Source organism: Gavialis gangeticus, unplaced genomic scaffold, assembly GCF_001723915.1.
Source record: "Gavialis gangeticus isolate Ggan-Ray unplaced genomic scaffold, GavGan_comp1, whole genome shotgun sequence".
NCBI classification, from domain to species: domain Eukaryota; kingdom Metazoa; phylum Chordata; order Crocodylia; family Gavialidae; genus Gavialis; species Gavialis gangeticus.
In genome coordinates this window covers 79,907,946-79,926,371 of record NW_017729032.1, presented here as the reverse complement: position 1 = coordinate 79,926,371, position 18,426 = coordinate 79,907,946, and the positions used below count along the sequence as shown (strand labels likewise).

At 43.3% G+C, this 18,426-nt stretch overlaps 1 protein-coding gene across 3 annotated transcripts in view; it reads right to left on the bottom strand.

Annotated features, from left to right (window-relative positions):
• The window catches only part of TDRD3 (tudor domain containing 3), a 184,706-nt gene extending 174,185 nt beyond the window's left edge, over positions 1 to 10,521 (bottom strand). For 2 of the 3 annotated variants that reach the window (XM_019524776.1, XM_019524777.1), the window contains exons 1-2: positions 10,440 to 10,521; positions 4,680 to 4,745 (exon numbers count right to left, since the gene is read on the bottom strand). The gene's annotated coding sequence lies outside the window, so the exon portion shown is untranslated. Of the gene's footprint in view, positions 1 to 4,679; positions 4,746 to 10,403; positions 10,419 to 10,439 lie in introns of those variants that run through there. The other variant, XM_019524775.1, reaches the window with a different exon arrangement.
• Positions 10,522 to 18,426: the final 7,905 nt, after the last annotated feature.

The window sequence follows — 18,426 nt, the reverse complement described above, 5'->3', positions numbered from 1 at the left end:
TTTTTTTTTTTTTTTTTTTTTTTTTTTTTTTTAACAGAAAAGTAAGAATTCTTAAAGAAAATTATATTGTTAAGCAACTTACAAAATGTTTTCTTTAAAAACAATAAACATTAAAATGGTTTGGTATTTGACTCCACAAAAGGGAACAGAAGAAAAATACTGGCCATTCAGGCAGAGTGCTCGTCTGGCTTGCTTGCCTTTTTTTTTTTTTTTTTTTTTTGGGGGGGGGGGGGGGGGGGTCGTGTTCCCCCACTCCATTCCACAGGAACAAAGAGGTTATCATGAAAAAAAAAATCCTAATATTTAGATTCCAAAAGATAATTGTTACTAATTTTAATATCAAATTTAAGGACTGCATTACCTAATAATACATTTGTGGCAAACTGAGGTCTCCTTATGATCTCTGACCAAGAAGGATGCATCAGATTTCAGAAACAAAGTCTCACTGTGACACCTGAAGTTGCTCCCAATTTCCAAATTCACTACTTCTACTCACCCCAGATCTCCCTTATCAGTTTGCTTGCAGCAAAATGAAGTTTACTAAAATTGCCCTTCCTCTAAGCCAGGGCGAGCAAAGCATGGCTTGTGGGCCAATTTGGGCCCACAGCCAACTCCATTTCATAGCACCTGCCCACATCACTCCAGTCAGTCTCTGTGGAGATCCCAGGGGCAGCACAGCCGTGACAGCATGTGGCCAGCATCTCTATGGAAAATCAGCCTGAGCAGTGCTGGCAGGGCATGTGGCTCTGCCAGGGCCAGGCTGGGATCTAGCTGCAAGAAGCGTAGACCAGAGCCAGAGCAGAGCCACGATCTGCTGCCCCAGGAGCGTGCAGGCTGATCATGGCTCTGCCCTGGCTAAAGCCCACGCTCTCACCTCTACAAAATCCAGACCCCAGCCCAGAGTACTTCCCCGCCCAGCCACATGCCTTCCTGGCACGTTGCTCAGGCCAGCCTCCATGAAGACCCTGGCAACATGCTGTCACGGCCCTGCCACTCCTGGGGTCTCCACGGAGACCTGCCGGAGCGATGCAGGCAGGGGCTGCTGGGAAATGGAGTCTGTCCAGATTCACCATTTTGCCCATCCCTGCTCTAAGCCCTATACTGAGCAGATCAAATTAACACAGCATTAGAGAGAAACATTAGTAGGACAAAATGAATAATACCAAAAAAAGCAAAAACAAATAAGAGAATGAAAACAAAACACTAGGTTGATGAGAACAGATATAAAAGTTCATTAACCTCTTGAATGTTCTGTGAATCTTCAATATACATGAACAAATAATCTTCCTGAGAGATCCTACTGATATATTGTTACATCATTTTTTGCTGATGAATCCACAACATATAATATTCATCACATCTCTCAAAAAACCCAGAACCACAATGTAGTAAGAAAAAATTAGATCATGACCTGATGGCAACAATACATTTAGAATATCTCTGAAAAGTAAATTAAGAGTGCAGATCTCTCTCTCCATCTGAAGTAGAAATTAAGTCACAGTTCACTACTTTCAGGCCCTCAATTTTGGGAGGTGAAAGAGAAATTTCACAATTTCTTTCTGCACATGGCTAGCAATTACTCCCTTTCACCTATTCCAAAGCACTTTTCACAATGGTATGTCCAAACATAAAGCCTTTTGTTTTGTACCATAGTCTTGGGAGCACATATGACAATCTTGCACATGACAACCTGATCATGTTTTCCAATCTATCCTGTAACTGCAGTACCAAGAAAAAAAACTAAGTGGAGACCAAGTTGACTAAATCCATGACTAACTCTTCTGGATTTTTATGGATGATATAGAACAGCCTTGAAAGTTTTGTGGTAAGAATAAGTCTGTTTGAGCTTCACCTCAATGTTTGAAATAGGTCATGAGAATCAAAAAAAAAGTTGGCACATGTTTTCTTTGAGGGTAAGGCACTGAAAGAGATGAACAGATTTACCCTCTCCGATTCATAAAAATTAAACAAACAGAGCTACACATCAAAAAGAGGAAGAAAAAAGAGAAAGGAAACAGCAGAAGAGGAGGAGGAGATGGAGGAGGAAGAGGAAGAGAAGGCATCCACAGAACATATTTGGATAGAAACATTATTTCTTTCCTTAACATCAGAACTACATTATTCAAGGTTTCAGTCACATGACAGATATAGTCCTTTATAGAAGTCAGTTACCAGTAACTGGAGATGTAGAAACATTGTTTACACACATTCTAACATGTGGATATACTCAGTCCAAGTCTTCAGCCTAAGGTCTACTTACCTCAGCACTATTACATATTACATCTCCACTCCGCTTTCAATCCCTCCTCCCCCACCCCATACCAAGGAAATAGAAACAAAAAATGCATTCCACTCCTCTGCTATCTCTCAACTGCAGTTTCATACAAACCTGACTGCAAAGGTAAGGTATGTTAAATGTGTTTGTGGACAATGGATCTCAAATAACTTGTATTATTCCTATTACTTTTCTCCAGTATCCACTAGACCTATAGATGGGTTTCTGAGCCCTTCACAGAAAAAGTAATAGAAATACTGCTCTGCCAAAAGCAACAGCATTGCTTAAAGTCTCCATAATCACAGAGTGTGTGCTAGAAGTGAGCCAAACTCTATTGTGCAAACATCCATTATATTTACACCACACACAGCAGTAACAGGTGGCTTTGGTCCTGGTGGATTGTTCTCTAGCCACAAAAAATTACAGTTTAATGCACTAGTAATGCCTTTTTAGGCCTTGACATAATCAATGCAACTAACTGAATGCAGGGCAAACATGTGGCAGCTTGGGCTGACCTACTTAGATTACCTACTTAGCAATAAAAAAAGTAGAAAGAATGTGTGTAACTAAGTACCTGGAGGATAGTGACTGTGAAGGGGTGGCAGGAACCTGTGGCACAGCCATATATGCAAGCTTGGCAATCATACAGAGAAAAAGTTGCAAAAACTTATAACTCTGGGGGCCAGCAAAGGGTAAGATAGAGGGCCTACACCACTCATCAGGCCTGCAGCACCAAAAAGATTGAGTTCAACTGGCCTAAAATGATGCGAGCGTGCAGAGCACTGCAGTGCTACAGAGAAAGTAGTATGCTGGGAAGAGGTGGTTCCATGTAAGCAGTGCTATAAGGCAGAGGGGCTTGCGCCTAGCCACGATGGAACCCAAGGACTTGTCCAAAGGAAACATACAAGCTGTCTCCGGTCGCGCATGGACATTTTGGTTCCCCAGAGACAACCAGTGGCAGTGCACTTTCTACCACCACTAGTTGTCCCCGAGGAACACTTGTGCCACACACGCTTTGATGTGCAGCAAATTACACCAGGTGGAGTAGGAGAGGCTGGGGCCAGCACTGGACTGGCCCCAGCAGCCTTACCTGAGGTCCTGGGAGCTTCCAGGGATGCAGCAGTGGTGATCCTGCCATGCGGAGCCTGGCCAAAAAGAGCACCAGCACCAGCCAGGCTCTGGCTTTGGATGGCGCAGGCTGCCACCACATGCTCCACTCCACCTTTTTTCCGGCAGGTTTTTTGGACCCCTGGATATCCAGGGTCAAAAAAACCCTCAAGCTGCTCCCTTGCAGCACAGAAGGCTAAACATGTGGCACCATGGCTGCACTCATCTGGTTGCAGCCACGGAGTTCTCTCTCTTACTCCTTCCTTGTTCTTACTTTAAATGAGCAACAAATACCTCATTTTGCAAGAATATGAAACTCTCTAGACAGCAGATTCAGCTGGAGCAAGATTCTGACGCAGGAAACAAACTGTCACAAAAAGGTGTGGTTCCTCAGGCCTGGCAACTTAAGGCAGATATCTCACCAGAAGAAAAGGCTGAAGAGTATCTCAAAGAAAACAAAATGAAAAAGGGGGAGGCAATACACATGAAGCCTATAAAGAGGATTCAAGATGGCAGTTCCTCTTGACACAGGGTAAAAAGATCACTGATGGATCTGTCACAAGACTCCAAAGAGGGGAGAAGTTTGTAAAAGCAAGCCCCTCTTTTAAGGAAAAAAAATTAACATAAAAGAAAGGGAAAAACACTGAAAATGAATACCCAAGCAAATTCAGGCAGCAATTCGCCAGGCAGTTGAGATGAACGGAAGAGGACAACAAATGTGCCATCCCTTCCCCTCCATCCCCAAGCTGAAGTATATCTTAGTGGCACATCAGGTATTGCTGAGATAAAGTCTTCAACTGAAAGCAGGGGGACTGAAAACATGTGAGAATGTTTGTGTGGATAACTATCCAGGGTAAAAACAACTGCTTATTGTCTTTATGCTCTGAAAGCCTTTCATTAAGCAAACTGATGGATCTACTTCAGCAAATAAGTGTTGATGAAAAACCTCTGTAAACTTTCTCATCAACAACTGCTTGTCAAAAGTCAGAAAGAAAGAATATAGTTTAAACTACAAAATACTACAAATACAAAAGGGGGTAAAGTTAACTACAAGCATCAAGCACCCAGAAACCCAAATTTCCTTTTATTGAATCGAGTGAAAAAACTGCGTTTAACCAAAAACGTAAGTGGCTTACTCTTAATAACATTTTCAAAATTTGTTAAGGTCTCATGTGCTAAGAAAAATAAATAGTGCTTTGTATGGGTATGAATAACTCAAATAACCAGAAGTAACTCAAGTAGCATAGAAATCAGAAAAAATTAAGGAGAGAAGGTTGGTAGCTCATTTCTTGATTACCTTTTCCACTTTCCCACCATTGATATCACTGGGGAGGAATTTCTTGCCAATGGTTCTTAAATCTGTCTAAAATTAAAATAAAGAATAATAATTTAAACATAATTTTTCAAAACATGTTCTTTGTTACATGCAGCAGCAAACACATTGGCCACATTCACACACTACATATGGGTTAAAGATAATGTGCCAGCTATGCTAATATGAATACTTTTGAATATACATATACATACACATATATACATACATACACATATATTCTCCAGAAACAACTACTACACAACGGCTTAAAATGATAAAGGCGCATTTTAAAAACCACTCTATATATGACGTCATAGTTTTGATGCATTTTCCAGATTTTTAAGATGTTTTAGCTGCATATTTCTTCAAGGATTATGTAACCTGAATAATTAATTAAATCAATTAGCAGAACTAATTGTGATGTTTAATATATCTAAACTTCTTTGTTCTTCTTTCTACCTTATTTTTTAAAAAGGCATTTTCAATCTGTATACCTGTAAAGTTACTCAAAATCTCTGGACAATTTCTGCTACAGCCAGATCATAAGAGTTTACACCATGTTTAAGTTAAGGAGTTTAATGGGGGTTTATTTTTTAATTGTGCCAAACAGCCATACAATATTGCTTTATTCAGTAGAAATGCAACAAGATCACAATTTAGATGACATAAAAAGGATTTGTGTGATCAAGGGATCAATTATTTCACAGTAACATGAGAGCACAAATACAATTTAGATACACATTTTGGTTATTTTGGTCTTGAATAAAAAAGCATGGTACTGCCTATCTAAAATATACAGCATGCACAAATAACAACACAATAATCTCTGATTTAGATACAAACATCATGTTTGACCCCTCAATTATATATATTAGAAAGAAAAATAACTAAAAGTGTAAATCTAGAATTGACATCTTACACTTCACTGTTTGAAGTGTGGCTTTAAAATAAAGATAGTATATGCATTAAAGTCAACTTACTGTTTATTGAAGTCTACCTGCAGACTTCACAACCTGTCTTGCAGTTGTTCATGTAAGCCATAATTCATCTACAGATGCATAACTTCTATACTACCTTGCTGTGATATCAGTGGGATATCGTCCTTTGATACTTCTACAGACTACTGTTCTAAGGGACTGAACAGTACTGCATTTTAGCAGGCATCATGAATTACAACAAAAAAATTCTCTTCATTTTTGAACAGTGTACAGATATAATACTGAAATCACTGCTATTTCATAGAAATTTTTTGGATTCTATGAAACAGCACATGCTCCTCACTGCACTCTGAATAGCCATAAACTGGGACAGTCCAATCAAGCCAAGCAAAAATAGTTCTATACGACATACATATGAAAGCATATTTGCTTTCAAACTTGAATACACTTCAGGGATCTAACCTGTCAACTTAATCTGAAGTGTTGAATCATGCTAAAAAAAACCAAAAAACACACACATATTTTTGTATTTCCCTTAACATTTCTTACTCAGGGAAGTATTAGCTACAATTGCTACAGCAATGTTAGGTAATCCCAACAGCAATCAGAGGAAGAGCTGATCTATATCACCTTTTTCTGAACCGGTGTACAAAGAAATGGTTTGAAAACACATTTATAGTGATACTTACTTCTTGTTTATAAAAAAAATCTACTTTTTAATGAATACCTAATGAAACTAAAAAAAATTTGAAACATTATATGTATAAATTGTTCAATTAGGGTGAAAATTCTCAAAACTATACAAACAAATTCGGACAGAGGAGCAAGACAGGTAAATGAAAGGCCTGAATTTTAATCTCAACTCTGCCAAACACCAAACAAAGAATTCTTTCCTTCGGATTACATGGTTTCTCACAACTTAACTAGGTGTCAACCTATATTTCCATGTATACAAAATTCTTTGCGTCTTCAGGATGGGCACAGCATGTTCAAAACACTCATCTAAAAAGACAATTTCATCTAGACTGTAAATATTAAATGAATGTGTCTTACGTATCAGGACGTAATATATCTCAGCTGCAGCAAGGCTTTTTGCACAGTATCCAAGGACATTGTCTAAGCTAAAAAAAGTTTAAATGAAACTACTGTATGGGCATATCTGGTTGGATAATCATGCTCAAAGAACAGTTAGCAGCAGCTTACTATGAGGAGATGTTAAATGGAGTTCACTACAGGTCTGCTTATAACTGGTAATGTTCATTATCTTCTTCAGCAATTTGAAAGATAGACTTGAGTGCACACTTAGTAAATTTGCAGATAAACACCAAGCATGGATGGGATAGTAAACACGTTATAGGATAGGACTGGGATAAACTGGAAAAGTGGTCCAAAGTAAACAGGCCAAAATGCAATAAAGGCATGTGCAAAGGCACAAATAAAATGAAGTAGTGTATGCTTGGCCGAGCTTCAGTACCTCAGAAAAGGACCTGGTAGTTGCAAGGAATTGTCAACTGAATGTGGAATCAACAGTGTATCAACAGGAGTGTTGTGCTTAAGCCATGGGAAGTGAGGCTTCTGTTCAGCGCCAGTGAGGCCAGTTTTGGTTATCACACACAGACAGGTATAAAAAAAACGAAGAGAGATCAGAGAGCAGCAAAAGTGACAAAAAGTGTTGAAAATGACAAATAAGGAAAGGTTGGAAAACTGAGATTACTTGAGCTAGAGAAGAATGAACTAGGAGGGAAATCAGTAATAGTCTTAAAATATAAAAAAGGTTGCTATAAGGAAGCTGGTGATGGATTTTCTACGGCCACTGGGAACAGGACAAGTGGCAGCAGACGTGAAGGGAGGTTATGTTAGATTAAAAAGAAATGTTTTGTAACAAGGGAGGTTAAGCACAGAAGTAGTACAGTCTAGGAAGCTTGTATAATTTCCATGTTTGCTAATTTTAACACAGGTTAAACCAGAGCTGTCAAACTGGTAGCTCATCGACTGTATATGGCCCATGAGAAATTAGGTTGCGAACTCTCATCTCCTGCTCAGCCATCATTTCCCCATCACTCCGACTGCAACAGCAGCTAAAGCCTCTGGGCTTCCCGTCCCTCCTCCACCTTTTGCTGCCTGAGAGATGGGCAGTACTGCATGGCATGGCCTGGAAAGCTGAGGGTGAGCCTGGAACTATGAGCACAGTGTAGCACAGGCATGGTGCTGTTGAGGGAAAGGAGGGGCTGGAGTGCCCATGCAGGAATGTGCAGTGCAGTAGCAGGATGGGGGGAATGCAGCAGTGGGGGATGGGGGTTAAGGGAGGCATGCCCATAACATGCAGCCCCAGGGACCTGGGACTTGCCCTAGTGCATCCTGCTAGGTCCTGAGTAGTCATCTAGCCTCCAGCTGCTTAGCTCTGGGTTAAACTTTTTTTTTTAATACTGTTGGCCCAGTTCTTGGCACAACACTTCAAAATAGACATGGAGAATCTTGAAAGGGTCCAGAGAAACCCCACAAAAAAGGTAAAGGGCCTGGAGGACAAATCTTATGAGGAAAAACTAAGGGATCTGGGAATGTTCAGCCTGGGGAAAAGAAGCCTGATGGGAGACTTAGTGGCCATCTAAATGCACTTAAGGGGTGAATATCAAGAGCTGGGATGAAGACTGTTCGCTAGGGCGCCCCAGGGGAAGACAAGAAGCAATGGCCATAAATTGTTACAGGAAGGTTTCAGGTTGGATGTAAGGAAGAACTTCTTTACAGTAAAGGTGACCAGAATCTGGAATAGACTTCCCAAGGAGATGGTGAAGTCCCCAACCTCAGAAGTCTTCAAGAGGAGACTGGACAGACACCTTGCTGGGATCATTGGATCTCAGCAGTATTCCTGCCCAAAGCAGGGGGGTGGAACTATCTTTCAAGGTCCCTTCCAGCCCTTCATTCTATGATTCTGCTTTAAACTGAAGATTGGACTAAATGATTTCTTGAAGTCCTTTCAAGTCCTGTTTTTCTATTCACTTGTAAAATTTGGAGGACTCAAATATTCCAATCAAAACAAAAAACTGGAAGAAGGGAGAGTGTCCTCTGTCATTACTATATTAAAGTACCAAGAAATATAAATACAAAAGTTGATTAACATTTAGAAAGTGCTACACCCTTCTTTCCATGGCTGGAAGACATGTAATCTTCAAAAAGCCATTTGTAACCATGGCAAAAAAAAACAATATTGTATAATATGGTTTTTGATAGTTTCATAGTTTCTAGGGTCGGAAGGGACCTTAGCAGATCATCTAGTCCGACCCCCTGCCATGGCAGGAAAGAGTACTGGGGTCAAACGACCCCAGCAAGGTGTTCATCTAACCTCTTTTTAAAAACCCCCAGGGTAGGAGCCTGCACCACCTCCCTTGGAAGTTGGTTCCAGACCCTAGCCGCCCTGACTGTGAAATACCACCTCCTGATGTCCAACCCAAACCTACCCTCTGCCAGCTTGTGACTGTTATTCCTGGTCACTCCTGGCGGTGCTCAGGGGAACAGTGACTCCCCCCAATGCCTGCTGATCCCCCCTGACTAGTTTATAACAGGCCACCAGATCCCCGCTCAGCCTTCTCTTTTGGAGGCTGAACAGGTTCAGGTCCCATAGCCTCTCCTCATAGGGCCTGCCCTGCTGTCCCCTGATCATGCGAGTGGCCCTCCTCTGGACCCTCTCCATGTTGTCCACATCCCTCTTGAAGTGCGGCGCCCAGAACTGGACGCAGTACTCCAACTGTGGCCTGACCAGTGCTGCATAGAGGGGAGGATCACCTCTTTGAACCTGCCTGAAATGCATCTGTGGATGCATGACAAGGTACAGTTGGCCTTCCTAACTGCCTCCCCACACTGCCGACCCATGTTCATCTTGGAGTCAATGATGACTCCAAGACCCTTTTCCGCCTCCGTGCTGACAAGAGGGGAGTTCCCCAACCTGTAGGTATGGTGCCGGTTGTTCCTCCCCAGGTGCATCACCTTGCCCTTGTCTGTGTTGAAACCCATCCTGTTCTCATCCGCCCACCCTTATAAACTGTCCAGGTCAGATTGTAGCCTGTTGCTTCCTTCCAGTGTGCCCACGTCCCCCCACATCTTAGTGTCATCAGCAAATTTGAACGGGGTGCTTTTTACCCCCTCGTCCACATCACTGATAAAGATGTTGAACAGCGCGGGCCCGAGGACCGAGCCCCACGGAACCCCACTGTCCCTGCGGAACCCCACGATGAAGCAAATTTATTCTTTTGAATTTTGAAAATCTCTTCTAAGGCTTTCATGCACAATTTTCTTACATCTCTTGGTAAAAAATGTCAAATCTGAGACTTTGTATATACATCGTTTACATGTCTGTATCTACTTGTTATAGAAAAAGGCAACTACTAAGTCAAACTTTAGATTAAAGAAATCTAAACACAAAGAGAGGTCACTGCATTTTAGTTTTAAGGGGTGTCATATCTGAACTACTTACTAGTGCAATACTTTGTCGTAACTGTTAATGTTTTCATATTCATTTTCTTAATACTATCTAAGAAATAATTTTTACCCATTGCAATACATGTTTATATTCTTTACCATGACATTTTTTTAAAAGTAGCAATGTGTAGTATAGGTGACATCACTGAGATTTAATTCCTATCAACCAAATTATATGCATGAAATAAAAATGAAACACTTTGTGCATTATGTACAGCATGCAATGCAATACGTTTAGTTAAATTATGTCCACAAATAAAGTTAAAGAACAAGTAATCCAATACAAAATTGTTACCGTGATATGGCAGAAAAGTGCATAACCATAACCTACATTAAGGGCAACCAGGATAATGTCACTTATATTGACTTTGTCAGAAGAATTTGTGCAAGCTTCAATTCCTTCATCTGAAAGATACCTGTTAAAAACAAAAGGAAGTAATTTTAAGAGGTTATAATATACATTCCATACTAGGCTCTTAGCTAAATGTTCTTTTAGATCCTTAAACCCTTTGAGAACCCTGCCACACGTTCAAATTAAAGCTGACTAGAAACCAGCTACAAAAGTTGCTACACATTTTCAAGCACCATCTTTATAGCTGGTTTGCTTTTATTTTTATAGCTGGATGGACATTTTATAGCATGATAATTACTTTGTATGTGTGTCTAATCTAAATTTATTGTGTGATTAACCAGTTAATTGTGTCATATTTGTAAGGCATGGCAGGGATCTTTTTCAGGTTAAAGGAAAAATAAATCACACACATTTTAGACCTCAGACTCCATAGATTGGGAGTAACGGAAGACTTGGGTGAGCAAACTACAATCGTAATGTACCAAGATGAAAAATAAAGTCATTCAAAAGAAAGACTATTTAAACAACACTAAAAAATGACCGAAGGTTCCCTCAGAAGTCAGGAAACTGAATATTACCTTGGCCTATAATTAGGTCATAATTGTGACCAAATCACAGTTGCACAGATTTCACATAGCCAGGTGATCTCTGTAAAATCCACAGAAAGGAGAAAGAAAAATAAAAAGAACACCTACTAAAAATAAAATACTGGTTCCCCAATGGGAACCTAGGCCTAAAATTTAGACTTAGTAAAATTAAAATTACTCATGAAAGTATAATGCTGCCTCCTTAGGCTAAAGGAGTAACTTGTAGCAATGGGGAAGTCCTATATTTTCTATGTGCAAAGTTGACTAAAATGAGAAGAAAAAATTGCTTACAAAAGTTCTCTCTCAACCTTAAACTATGTCTATGCCAAAACTTTGCCAGCCTTAAAGTTCCTCAAATAATCCTGGGGGGGGAAAAACAATCTTTTTTAAAGTGGTGTAGGTTGTAGCCATGTTGGTCTAAGGACATACGCAGACAAGGTTCTTTGGGTGAATCTGAGATCTTTTATTAGACCAACTTAAATAGTTGGAAAAGAAAAGATTTTTAGCAAGCTTTTAGGTTTAAAAATCCTTTGTCAGGCTGAGGAAGTCTCTGCAGTTCGTGTGTGCTCTTCCTGAATGGAATGAATAAGTAAAGAAAACAGAGGCTGTCTTTCTGCATTTGTAGCAATCCAGCCTTTGGCTTCTTTACTATATTCAGTCCATCCAGGAAGAGCGCACATCAACTGCAGAGGCTTCCTCAGCCTGACGAAGGGTTTTTAAACCTGAAAGCTTGTTTAAAAAAATGTTCCCCAACTATTTAAGTTGGTCTAATAAAAGATTCAGATTCACCCAATGTTTTTTTAAATATTTTTAAACTACACTTCATTCCCTGACCAAAAACAAGTTATTCATTCTAACAAAAGCTTTCAAAAAAAGTGAAACGCAATTGATCCTAGTTGCCTAAATTGGACCTAACTGCCTAAAATTTTACATTATAAACCCTGATTTTTTTTCTTTGTACGCCATTGAGCATCTGTCTCTAACATATTATTTGTCAGTTAATGCAGAATGGCAACTATTAATCAATTTTTAAGTATCATTGAAAAACCAATGCATTTCATAACCAGAAATTGAGTACTCTTTCAAATACTGTGAAGGATTCACTTTAACATGACATGAGATAACTAAGGTAGTGCTGAAGTGATGTTGCAGCCATGATGGCCCAGGAAATACATGAGAAGCAAGTATTTTTGTGGGTCATATCTTTTCTTGAACCAGCTACATGGTCTATCCAAACCACTCAGTTGGTCCAATAAAAGTTGGCCCAGTAAAGGATAACCCCCCAGAAAAAGTATGCTGCTCACATGAGATAATTAAGTAAATACTTTGGAAAAACCATATATGCTAAAAATGCACCTAATAAAAGAATTAAAAGTTATCCAAGAAACAAGTTGTTTTTCAATTTCAATGCCTTAATAACTACTTTCTATGCCAGAAAAAATTAAAGGGTGGCAGTGTGTGTAAAGAATTCCTCCAAAAGATGTAAAGATGAAAGGAAAAGTTTCTCCATAATAGTCAAAAGGTTACAGTAACCACCATGCAAGTTTTATGGTCATACATAGAGGAATATAGGCTTCTCATATTGAATCTTCAGTACAACCCCTCACAAAAATGCAGAATAGCTATTTCTAAACAGATGCATCTTGTTAGCTCTAAGCAAGAGAAACAAGTTTCCCTCTAGGTTTATCATGGTATTCTGGAGACCAGAAAGGTGTGCTTTGGAATGACACAAGGCCAGCAGGCAGTTAAGAGTTGCACTCAAGAGTTGGGGTAAGACAAGTTTTCCTAAAAAGAACCCTATGGGCAGTATCAATGTTATCTGGGCAGGTGGGCGGGGGGGAAATCAAACCCAAAAGCAGTATCAAAACTGGCTCTGGCAGAATCATATAGTTATTAAGTAGGGGACTGGGCTGTAGAAAATACACACTGTCACTATATCACGCCTTGGCAAAACTGGGACCAAGAACCACAACAGAAAACACCGAACTACTCCAACACGTGAAACAACCTTTGGATTTATTGTCCCTAGAATTTTTGCTAATAGCTTCCTCACTCCTAGAGAAGCCACCCAGGAAGGCAGTCCCTATTCACTGGCCACCCGGGAGGGACCTACTCCAGAGGTATGGCAGATGGTCACCTCCAGAGCCAGGGCTACTCATGCTACCTCAGTGTCAGCTCCCCAGGTACAGCTGGGGAACAGGTACGAGGCCCTGGCAGCCGTGGAGGAGAAGATAGGAGAGGATGCCTCCAAGGGAACCAATGCCACTCCAAGCACGGCACAGGCCAAGAACTATTGGAACACCAAGAGGAAGAGACGCCGAGTCCTCGCCATCGGCGATTCCATCCTAAGAGGAACAGAGGGGCCCATCTGTCGCTTTGACCCCATGGCACGTGAGGTTTGATACCTGCCTGGAGCTCGGATTCAGGACATCACGGAGATGACCCCAGACCTCATGCAACCCTCTGATCATTACCCCATGGTCCTCATCCACATGGGAACGAATGATGCAGCTAGGGGCAACCCAGACCGCATCATGAGAGACTACAAGGCTCTAGAAGCAAAGCTTGAGACAGGGGTACAGGTGGTTTTTTTCTTCTATCCTTTCAGTAAGCAGATGTGGACAGTGCCATGAGACAGGCATCGGCGATGTCATCTGGTGGCTTCAGACCTGGTGTTACCAGGTGGGCCGTGGGTTCTTGGACCATGACCTGCATTTCCACACAGAGGAAATGCTTGGGCAGGACAAGCTTCATCCCTCCCCAAAAGGTAAGCATGTTTTTTCTTCCAGGCTGGCTGATCTCATACGGCGAGCTTTACACTAGGTTCACCGGGGGACGGGGATGCAGAGAAACACAAGGACGCTTCGCCATCAAGCCAGGTGATGCACACAGGTAGTACCCCAGGTAAATGACAGGAGCCAGGGCAGACTTAAGAACAAAGGGACAGCACGGGCACCTACAGGAGGCCTCAAATGCCTCTACATAAATGCTCAAAGCATGGGGAATAAGCAGGAGGAACTCGCCCTACTGCTAGCTAGCAAAAACCCAGACCTAGTGGGGCTCACAGAAACCTGGTGGGTTCTACTCATGACTGGGCAGTGGACATTGAGGGATACAGGCTGTACAGGTGAGACAGAGCAGGGAAAAGAGGAGGCATGTAGCGCTATACATCAAAGAGCAATATACATCCTCAATGATCAGGAGAGACAAAATGAGGTGCTATGGGTAAGAATACAAGGGGAGCATGAGGAAAGGGACTTGGTAGTAGGCATCTACTACAGACCACCTCACCAAGGGGATGAGCTGGACCTGGAACTCTCTAGTCAGCTCACGGAGGCTGTAAGGACAAGGGATGTGGTTGTCATGGGTGACCTAAACTACCCAGACATCTTCTGGGAGCACCAGTCAGCCAGATCCGACTGCTCACAAAGGTTCCTAGCAGAGATACAGGACCTCCACCTAACCCAGGAAGTGCATAGTCCCACCATGGAAAATGCCTTGCTGGACTTGGCCCTTGCCACAGGCGACAACGTGGTGAGGGGTCTGCGGGTACACGACCACCTGGGCGACAGTGATCATCACGTACTGGAATTTACTATCCAGCGCAGGGTGGTGAAAACAAGCAGCAAGGCAGAGGTCCTTGACTTCAGAAGGGCCAACTTCTGTAAGCTAAGAAGGTTAGTAGCAGAGGCGTTGGGGCATTGGAGCTTCAATGAGATGGGAGTCCAAGACGGGTGGTTGTTCCTCAAGGAGACGATCCTCTGAGTTCAAAGGGAGTCAGTCCCAATGTGCACCAAAGTGGGCAGGAGTGCTAAGAACCCCCATGGCTCAGCAAAGACATCCAAGGATGCCTGAGGGCAAAACAGGAGGTGTACAAACAGTGGAAGCAAGGGGCTATCAACAAGGAGGATTACACCTCCACTGCTCGGGACTGCAGGGAGGCTGTTAGGAAAGCCAAGGCAGAGACGGAGCTAGGACTAGTGACCAAAATTAAAGATAATAAAAAATCCTTCTTCAAATACATAGGGAGTAAGAAGGCAGCACTGGGTAACATGGGGACCCTACAGGATGGGCTTGGCAATCTGGTAATTGCAGCAAACGAAAAAGCTGACCTGGAATCTTTGCCTCAATATTCCTGAAGAGGGACCAGGACATCTCCCGCACTAGAACTGCGGATGGACCCAGGGGAGACACCGCCATGCCTAGGGTCAGGGACAACTTAGTTAAGGAACTTCTGGAGGGAATGAATGGGTTTAAAATCAATAGATCCGGATGTTCTTCACCCAAGGGTGCGGAGGGAATTGGCAGGGGTCATAATAGGGCCCCTGGCAAGGTTCTATGAGCGCCCATGGGGCACTGGCCAGGTACCAGAGGATTGGAAAAGGGCCAACGTGGTCCCCAGTTACAAGAAGGGGACCCCAGCAATTATAGGCCAGTCAGTCTTATCTCAGTCCTTGGGAAGACCTTTGAGAAAATTATCAAGAAGCACATCTGCAAGGGCCCAGCAGGGGAGGTAATGCTCAGGGGCAACCAACATGGGTTCATTGACAGCAGGTGCTGCCTGACTAACCTGGTTTCTTTTTATGATCAAGTCACAAAGTCCCTGGATGAGGGTGTTGGGGTGGATATCATCTTTTCAACCTGGAGGGATGTGGGTAGTGAGTCCCCCAGGCCTCAGTCCTAGGGCCTGTACTGTTCAACATCTTTATCAGTGATCTGGATGTGGGTATGGAATGCACACTGTCCAAATTCGCTGATGACACCAAGGTGTGGGGCGAGGTGGGCATGCTGTAGAGGCCCAGAATCCAGCTAAATGTAGACAAATTACAGAGGTGGATGGATGAGAATAGGATGGAATTCAACACAGACAAGTGCAAGGTACTGCAGCTAGGGGGAAGGAACCAGCAACACACCTAAAGGCTGGGGAACACCCCTCTTGTCAAAACAGTGGCAGAAAGGGATCTTGGAGTCATTGCTGACTCCAGGATGAACATCAGCCACCAATGCGAGGAAGCGGTCAGTAAGGCTAACTGCACCTTGTCATGCATCTACAGATGCATCACAAGCAGGTTCAGGGAGGTGATGCTTCCCCTCTATGCAGCATTGGTCAGGCCACAGTTACAGTACTGCATCCAGTTCTTGGCACCACACTTCAAGAAGGATGTGGCTAGCATTGAGAGGGTCCAGAGAAAGGCCACTTGCATGGTCAAGGGGTAGTGGGGCAGGCCCTATGAAGAGAGGCTAAAGGGCCTGAAACTATTCACCCTCCACAAAAGAAGGCTGAGAGGAGATCTGGTGGCCATTTACAAACTCACCAGGGGGGACCAGCAAGAACTGGGGGAGGCTCTGCACCACCCAGGGTTACTTGGACTAACGGCCACAAATTGTTAGAGAGAAGGTTCAGGCTGCTGGACATCAGGAGACATTACTTTACAATTACAGCTGCCCGGCTCTGGAATGGGCTCCCAAGTGAGGTGATACGCTCTCCTACCTTGGGGGTCTTCAAGGGGAGGCTGGACAGATATTTGGCTCGGGTGATATGACCCCGGCACTCGTTCCTGCCCAGGACAAGGGTCGGACCTGATGATCTGTTTAGGTCCCTTCTAACCCCAAGCACTATGATACTATGATTACATACTAGTACGAAAAACAATGAGCTTCAGTAGGAAGCATACCAGCTACAAATCTTGGAGCCAGATAACTCCATTGATACAGGAGCAATTATGTCCCCCTGAGCTTCAACAGTATCCTCTAAGGTCCACGAAATCTCAATGTCGCTGCAAATTCAACAGCAACTTCAGGCCATGATCTCTCTCAGTCTTTAAATGGGAAATTGAGGAGACAAACTTCCTTTTCCTTCTAGTGCTGGGCTGTGGGGTCATCATGGCTTGAAACACTGTTGACTGCTGGGGCCCAGCCCAATGAATGCTATGATAAATCATGAGCATCTCGACTTTGAGTTAATATCATGCATAGTTTGTACTATGTATAAGTAAGTACAAGACTGTTGCTTAAAAGCGTGTTTATGGAGAACCTGCACTGAAGCTTTCAGCAGTTTGAAAAAAGATAAAATGCATCAATTCTGGATGAGAAGTCGGTAGGGTATGCACACTAATTTGCATATATGGGGGGCAGGCAGCTGCTGTGGCTCTGATTGTGGTCCTGGCCCCTGAGTCTGAATGGGGCGCAAGTCAGACCCATAACAGCCTCCTGCACCCCTCCACTTGTCCTCTGCAGCTCCTACCCTCCCTCTGCCCATTTCCCCACTTACCGTCATGAACAGCTCACTTCCATGTGCTGTTCTTGGGAAGGGAACAGACCCTGAATATGGTATAACACAGGGGTGGGCAATTATTTTAGGCAGAGGGCCGCTTACTGAGTTTTGGCAAGCTGTCGAGGGCCGCACTGGTAGCCCCAACCCTTGACAGATGCCCCGCCCAGATCGCCATCTTGGGACAATAAGTCCCATCCACTAACCCCTGACCTTTGCCACCAGAAGTACTCCTTTCAGCCACAGGTTTTGCCATCTCGGAAAAAAAATTACCAAATTATATTCTAAAAAGTGAACGCCTACAGCATTCATTAATTTGGTTTCAAAAACTATTTTTGTCCTGATTTACATGCATTTGTGTAGTTTACACAGACGTGACTGCATAATAGCTTAAAATGAAGTAGTACTCTTGTTTTTTGTGTGGGGTGGGTATGTGGGGTGAGACAGCATGTGGGGGGTGTGGATATGGGGGGGTCTGTATGTACGGTAGTGCAAGGAAGGTGTGGGTGCATGCCTATGGTGAGGTGTGTAAGAGACTCAGCGTATGAACACACACACGCGGTATCCTTGCCTTCAGGCATACACATGCGCTATAAAACTGTCTGCACGTGTGCGCGCACACACACACACAGTCCCTACCTATCCCTGTCCCTCCCATACACACGCACCTGTATCGGTGCAGCCCCATGCTCCCTGGTCCAGCGATGCAGCTGGCAGCCACATGGTGCTGGAGTAGGGCAGGGGCAAGAAGGGAGTGAAATGGATGGGGGTGAGCAGGGCTGGTCTGTTAAGTGCCGCTGAGGCTCCCCCTGGGTCCTACTCCCCCTGTCTCTAGTCAGCTTCAGCAGGCTGCCAGGGCAGATAAATACTAAGTTTCTAAATTTTTAGGGGCCCCGTGGGATAAAATCGCCTGATGGGCGGGATCCAGCCTGCGGGCCATATTTTGCCCACCCCTGGTTAACAAGTGGGGGTGACAGAGACTCCAGGGAGCATGGGGGAAGTGGCAGAGACTGTGAAGAGCTGCGGATCCTCCGTGGCACCACAGAGGACAGGAAGGCTGCAGAGGGAAGAAGTGGGGGTGGGAGGTCAGAGGACAAGTGATCTCCTG